The sequence below is a fragment of the Lichenostomus cassidix genome, chromosome 5 (genome assembly GCF_008360975.1).
Source record: "Lichenostomus cassidix isolate B80296 chromosome 5, HeHo_3.0, whole genome shotgun sequence".
Taxonomy (NCBI): domain Eukaryota; kingdom Metazoa; phylum Chordata; class Aves; order Passeriformes; family Meliphagidae; genus Lichenostomus; species Lichenostomus cassidix.
Window position 1 is genome coordinate 1425378 of NC_139486.1, and position 6898 is coordinate 1432275.

At 45.9% G+C, this 6898-nt stretch overlaps 1 long non-coding RNA gene across 1 annotated transcript; it reads right to left on the bottom strand.

Moving 5' to 3' along the window:
* Positions 1 to 250: 250 nt before the first annotated feature.
* LOC146435726 (uncharacterized) lies at positions 251 to 3991 on the bottom strand. Its single transcript, XR_014852843.1, has 2 exons — positions 3841 to 3991; positions 251 to 487 (listed from the first exon to the last, which is right to left on the bottom strand). It is a non-coding gene; the product is annotated as an uncharacterized LOC146435726 (long non-coding RNA).
* Positions 3992 to 6898: the final 2907 nt, after the last annotated feature.

A 6898-nucleotide genomic window follows, 5' to 3' on the forward strand; every position in this document is an offset into this window, starting at 1 on the left:
CCCCAGTATTTTCTGTTTGTGACTGCTGCGCATTCCAGGATGCACTTTAATTAATAATTCCCTAATTTACACCTTCCACGGAGATCTGAGAAGCAGGATCAGGTATTGATCCTCCAAGCAGGGAGCGAGGTCAGAGAGGCCTGGCCAGCACAAGTTAATTACTTAATTGACAAAGACATAAAAAGTCAGGCCCTGGCCATGATTTAAACAAATAATTTTCAAACTTTTACAGCGCAGAAAGAAGCATTCATTTTTTTTTTTTTTTTTTTTTTATTTATTTATTTATTATTTATGGGATTTTGAGGGGTTTTAATTCAGAGATGTTCAGCTGGAGAAGAGATGCTCTGGGGTGACCTAATTGTGACATTCCAGTGCCTAAAGGGGATGCAGGAGAGCTGGAGAGGGACTGGGGACCAGGGGATGGAGGGACAGGATCAGAGAACCAGAGGATTCCGAAATTCCCATTATTTCCTCACCACCAGAATTCCTGCAAAAGAAATTCAACAATCAAAGCATCATTAAGATGGAAAAGACCTTCAGGATCATCAAACCCAACCTTGGACCAAACGACCTCGAGGGCTGAGCTGGCTCCTGGTCATGAATAATATTAATTTCGGGGCATGGCTGGATATATTTTCATCAAATTTTAATATTGTGAACTTAATATCTCATCTGAGGAGTGGATTGTGTAATATTTAGTAGGGAAGTCAATATTCCCCGAGGCTGGGAATAAATGATGGAATATCACTGGGTTGGATTAGTGGTGGAAGGGGCTTTGGGATAAAAATCTGCTGCTACAAGGAATGGAGAATATAAAATATAAACTGAGTTTTGAGCTTCCCAGAGATGCTGTGGCTGCCCCTGGATCCCTGGAAGTGTCCAAGGCCAGGCTGGATGGAGTTTGGAGCAGCCTGGGATGGTGGGAGGTGTCCTGCAGGGATGGAATGGGATGATCCTTGAGTTCCCTTCCATCCCAAACCACTATTCCATCATTTCCCTGTTTTTCAGTTCCTGTTTCCACAGGTAAAGCTCGTGGAAAGCGAATCCATATGATGCCAGATTAGCGGATGATAGAGCAACTCCCACCCCGAAATTCCCAGAAAACCCAAGCCCTGGCTCATGGCCTGGTGCTGCTCTCCAGAACCTCAAAACACCTTCTTCCTACAGTTTTGATTTCCAAACAAAACTGATCAAAAGGAGGGAAAACACATCCTGCATATCAGCTCTCCACGTGTAGTCCAGGGAATAACTTGGAAGATGATTTTGCATGGAGTAAATGCCTGATGGAGGAAATAAATGAAATAAAATCCCTTTCCCATCTCCCAAACGAACCACCAGCAGTTAGGATGTGTCCTTATTCTGAGCTAAAATGCCCGTGGGAAGTGAGTGTTTAGGTAAAAGCCTTTCAAGAGCAAAATTCCTCCTGGGAAAGAGCTGCTGCTTCTCTGTGGGAAATTCCTTGGAGCAAGCTGGATTTTAGAGCGATGTTTCTGCCCATGAGCACAAAGCTTTGCCAGGCGTGATTCCTGTTGGGCTTCCTGGGGATTTGGAGAGGGAATTTTGGGAGTGATCCCAGGGAAAGGAGTGTGGAGATGTCAGCACTGCAGTTCCCATCCTGCTGGAAGTGGGACATTGGGAAAAAAATGGGATCAAAGTTAATAAAGGAAAAAATGGCTTCATTGGAATGTTGTAGGGGATAGTGGAAGGAATTCCCAGGTGAATGAAATTATTAACCTGGGGATTATTAATTATTAAATTAACTGGTTAATACCAAACCAGCAGTGCCACAGAATGATCACACAAAGGCAAACTAGCTCTTGTCAGATCCCACCTGGAATATCTTTGTTGACATGGAATGTCGGAGCAAGTCCAGAGAAGGTCATGGATTAGATAAAGGGATGGAGCATTTTCCCTATGGAGAAAGTCTGGGAGAGCTGGGAATGTTCAGCCTGGAGAGGAGGAGTTTGTGTGGAGATTTCACAGAACATTCCAGTGGCAAAGGGACTGCAGGGAGCAGGAGAGGGACAGTGCCTCAGGGGTGACAGGACAAGGAATGGCTTCAAACTGACAGAAGGGAAATTTAGGTTGGATGTTGGGAATTGGGAATTCCTGGCTGGGATGGAATTCCCAGAGAAGCTGTGGCTGCCCCTGGATCCCTGGCAGTGTCCAAGGCCAGGTTGGACATTGGGGTTGGAGCAGCCTGGGACAGTGCGAGGTGTCCCTGCCATGGCTGGGGTGGCACTGGGTGATCCTTAAGATCTCTTCCAACCCAAACCACTCTGGGATCCAAACTGACAACTCCTTTTGGGTCAGAAAATCCTCTGACAAGCCAAACCCTTGTTTATCTGTCACCCTCCCCAGCCAAGGCCTTGCCATGGTCATTGCTAATCAAAACAAACATTAATTTGGATGTTTGGGAAATCACCAAACAAAACCAGTCTCAGCCTGTTCCTCTCCTTCCTTTTCCATGCCCATTCTCCCTCCTCCCCTCCAGATCTTCTGCCTTTCTGGGCATCTGCTGAAGGAAGGGAAAAAAAAACCCTGTCAGGTTATTAATTCACAAGCATCCTTCTCACAAAAAAATCAGGAGCAAACTCGAGTTGAAACTCATCCAGGAGGTTTTGGCATCGCTCCCGAGCTCTGATCCCACTCGGAGCTGATGATGGGATGCCACTGGGCTGGAATGATTAATCAGTGCCAAAAGGGCTCTAACCACCCAGCCCTCACACTCTCCACATTCCCAGGGATTTGTGCAGCTTCTGCATCTTCTCTCCTGTCCTCCAAGGGATCCTGCTGGAAAATCTCCTGGGTCTGTTTCCTTTTATTCCAAGCAGTCCTGAACCCTGTGGATCAGGGATAAGCAGTGAGAGCTCACATTCCTGAAAACCGGGGAAAAATTGTTTTATTTTTATGATGATAATAATTATGATTTATTCATTTCAGCACAGGGAAGAAGAGGCTCAGGAGAACTTAGAGCTCTTCCAGTGCCTGAAGGGGTACAAGGAAGGGAGAAAGGGAAGATGAAAAGGGATTTTGGGAAAGGATGTTGTGTGCCAGGACAAGGCAGAATGGTTTCGAATTGATGGTGGGCCAGGGATAGATGGGAGATTGGGAATTGGGAATTCCTGGCTGGGATGGAATTCCCAGAGAAGCTGTGGCTGCCCCTGGATCCCTGGCAGTGTCCAAGGCCAGGCTGGAGCAGCCTGGGACAGTGGAAGGTGTCCCTGCCATGGCAGAGGTGACACTGGATGGGATTTAAGTTCCCTTCCAACCCAAACCATTCAGGAATTCAGGGATTTTATAATTCTATGACCTTCTCCTGATACAAGAGCAGCATTTTTTCCCCCATGAAAAGTTTCCTCCTGATCCCAAACCCAGCCATCAGCAATTTTCAAAGTAATTTCCCCCAAAACACAACAGGTCAGGAGCTGCAGCAAGGAAGAGCAGCAGCAGAAAGGCCTGAGGCTCAGGAATTCCTGGTGGATAAAGAGGTGAGGATGCACCTTGCTCCTTCCTCACTCTGAAATCATGGATAACCTCGGGAGGATCCACCTGGACACTTTTGGAAGTGCAGAAAGGCTCATCTTAAAATACAGCAAATACACAAAATCCTGCTTGGATTGGGAATGTAAGGACATTCCCACCTTTCCCTCTCCTTTAAACGAGTTGCAAGCAAGAGCTGAGTGCCAAATTTGCTGCATTTGGCTCTTCATTATCCCAGGATAAAAATATGCTAGGCTGGTGCCAGAAGGAATCAATTCGTCCCTCAGATTTATCCATTATCTTCCCAGTCATCGTCAGGGGCTGAGCGACAGCTCTGCCACTATCCCTGAAACCCACCTGGAATCCAAAATATCCAATATCTCCTCTCCTCCATCGCAAATGTGGTGATTGGGATTCACACCTGAGCCCTGGCAGGATTCCTGGCTGCCTGTTCTCCTGGATTTGTCACCTCACTCAGCTGGTGGCACTGAGCATTTTGGTCCCCAGCCTGGACCTTCCCTTTCCCGCAGCCGTTATTTTGGGAAGGTAAATATTTAGCATTCACTCCGTGCTGGAGAAGCTCTATTTATATCCTCGGACAAGGAGGAGGTCACTTCTCCTGTGGAATTGCCAAGAAGCTTTGCAGGAATCTTCTTAAAGCACTCGAGGCCTGTTTGCGGAGGGGGGGAAAAAAAATATGGATTTCAATTCTGCAGGGGCTTTTCCGAGTGGAATTGAAGTGTGAGAGTAAATTGAGCTGGCTCTGGAGCCAGCAGAGCTCCTAAAAAATGTGAGGAGACACAGCTGACCTTTGTGGATGTGAGAAGAATCGTGGAATGGTTTGGGATGGAAGGGAAATTAAATCCCATCCTGTTCCATCCAGGGACACTTTCCCCTGTCCCAGGGTGCTCCAAGCATCCTCCAGCCTGGCTTTGGGAACTTCCAAGGATGGAGCAACAATATCTTCTCGATCCTATTAGAAGTTCTTTGTGGTACCCACAGCAAATGAGAATCCAAATATTTGTATTGAGGCCCTCAGGCCACATTGCCAACTGGAGTGACCTCTCTGGATATCAAAATGCCACAAGGAGCATTTCCAGACCATCATTCCTGGTTAGAGATTGGAAAACAAATCATTCCATGGTTTGGGATGGAAAGATCTAAGTTTATCCCATTCCATGCAGGGACACTTTCCCCTATCCCAGGGCAATCCAAGCATCCTTCAGCCTGGCTTTGGGCTCTTCCAGGGATGGAGCAACAATAGCTTCTCAATCCTATTGGAAGTTCTTTCTTCCACAGCAAATGAGAATCCAAATATTTGTATTGAGGCCCTCAGGCCATTCCCAAATGGAGTATCCAAATGGATATCTCTGGATATCAAAATGCCACAAGGAGCATTTCCAGACCATCATTCCTGGTTGGAGACTGGAAAACAAATCATTCCATGGTTTGGGATTGGAAAACACCTTCTCTCCTTCCATCGTGGATGTTGTCATACCTGTGGATAGCTCTTCCCTGGGGAATGACATTAGAAATTCCAAGGATGTGACTCTGTGGCATTCCATGATGAGAAGGACATGGAGAAGCTGGAGCTGGGAAAGGTCTGGAGCCCCCAGAGAGGCAGAAGGAGCTGGGAAAGGAGCTCAGCCTGGAGCAAAGGAGGCTTAGGAGGGACCAATTAATTAATAAACCTGGTTAATAAGTTCCCACTGAGAATTTCAGCTCCCTTTAAATGAAGGCGCAGAAATGAGGGGGGAAAAGAGAATTTCAGGAATTCATTTGTGAGGTTCACAGGGAAATGGGGGAAATGGGGGTTTGTTTTCAGCTGGGTGCAATTGCAATCCATTTTTGTTTGGCAGCTCCAATCCAAGAAAGGCAATTCTGAAAGCACTTTTGAATTTGGCAATAAAATCCCTAATGGAAAAAATGTAAAAAAACCCAACAAAAAAGTCTTAAACTAAAATGCTTATGAAAGTCTCATAATTTTGTGTTCTATGCTTTGGTTTTCTGAATGTTCTTTCCAAACGAAATGCTTTTATCAGTAAAGTTTCATTTTTCATTGAAGAGCTGGAAAATTTGGGTCCAAGAGGGATTTTCAGTCTGTTTCAATGAGTTATTTGTAACTTTAAAAAAAAATCTCGGGGGTCAAAATTAATTTTAGACGTGAATAAAATTTTGAGAGTCGGCTCCAGAATAAAACAAAGGAAAAACCTTCATCATAGGGTTGTTGAATAATGACCATTTTATAGGATGAATTAATTAATGAGAAAATAATGGTTTAATTGGGTGGGGGGATTTTGTGTGTGTGTTTCTAAGGAACGGAGGTTTCCTGATTCCCAAATATTTTGCCATTTCTTCTCATCCTTGTTCCCTGGGAGCAGAGCCTGATCCCACCTGGCTGCACCCTCCTGTCAGGGAGTTGTGGAGAGACAGAAAGTCCCCCTGAGAGCTTTCCTTTCCCCTTTTCCTTTTCCTTTTCCTTTTCCTTTTCCTTTTCCTTTTCCTTTTCCTTTTCCTTTCCTTTCCTTTCCTTTTTCCTTTCCTTTTTCCTTTCCTTTCCTTTCCTTTTTCCTTTCCTTTCCTTTCCTTTCCTCCCCTTCCCTTCCCTTCCCTTCCCTTCCCTTCCCTTCCCTTCCCTTCCCTTCCCTTTCCCTCCCGTAAATCCCAGAGCAGAACCAGAGCAGTGTTTGTGTTCACCAAGCACCAAATGTTCCTGTTTCTCCCTGAAATATGAAATAACAATTCATCCCACCTGGCTCTTCCCATGGAAAAATCTCCCAGATTCCAACACGGATTTATTCCCAAACTCCTTGTTAATTCCCACCCCATAACCTCCCCCAGCTTCATGCTCAGCATGTGAGGTGGGAACACAAAACACTTCCAGGCCATTAAAACCAAACTGCTTTTTTTTTTCTTTTTTTTTCTTCCTGGACAAATCATTTCCCGGAATATTTCGCTGGGATTTGCATTCCGGCCGCGTTCCCGCTGCCTCCTGCAAGCCCTTCCCTGCCATCTGTGCTTCTCCCGCCGCGCTCCGTGTGGGCTGCTCCATCTTGTCATTTAGCAACTGTTGTTGTGCCTTCCGTGCCAGCTTTTGTTACCTTGGCGGGGTGGGATTTGGGGAGTAAATTATGGAAACTGGAGTTTAGCGAGCTTTTCTCCAGGAATGCCTGATCCGGAGTGCTGTGGGACAAACAGTTCGGCAGAATGAGTTTCTGCACGGTCTCGGGGTTTAGAAGGATTTGTGCTGCCAGGAAAAGGTTTCACTGGAAGATTCAGGGTCGTTCAGCAGGGGAAGAGAAAGGTTGGGAGTTATTCCTGGGGAAAAATGAGTTTTTGTCTTGTTTTTGCACCACTGCAAGGAGCAGCCAGAGGTATTTCCATGTGGATGTGGATATGGATGTGGCAGTTGGAG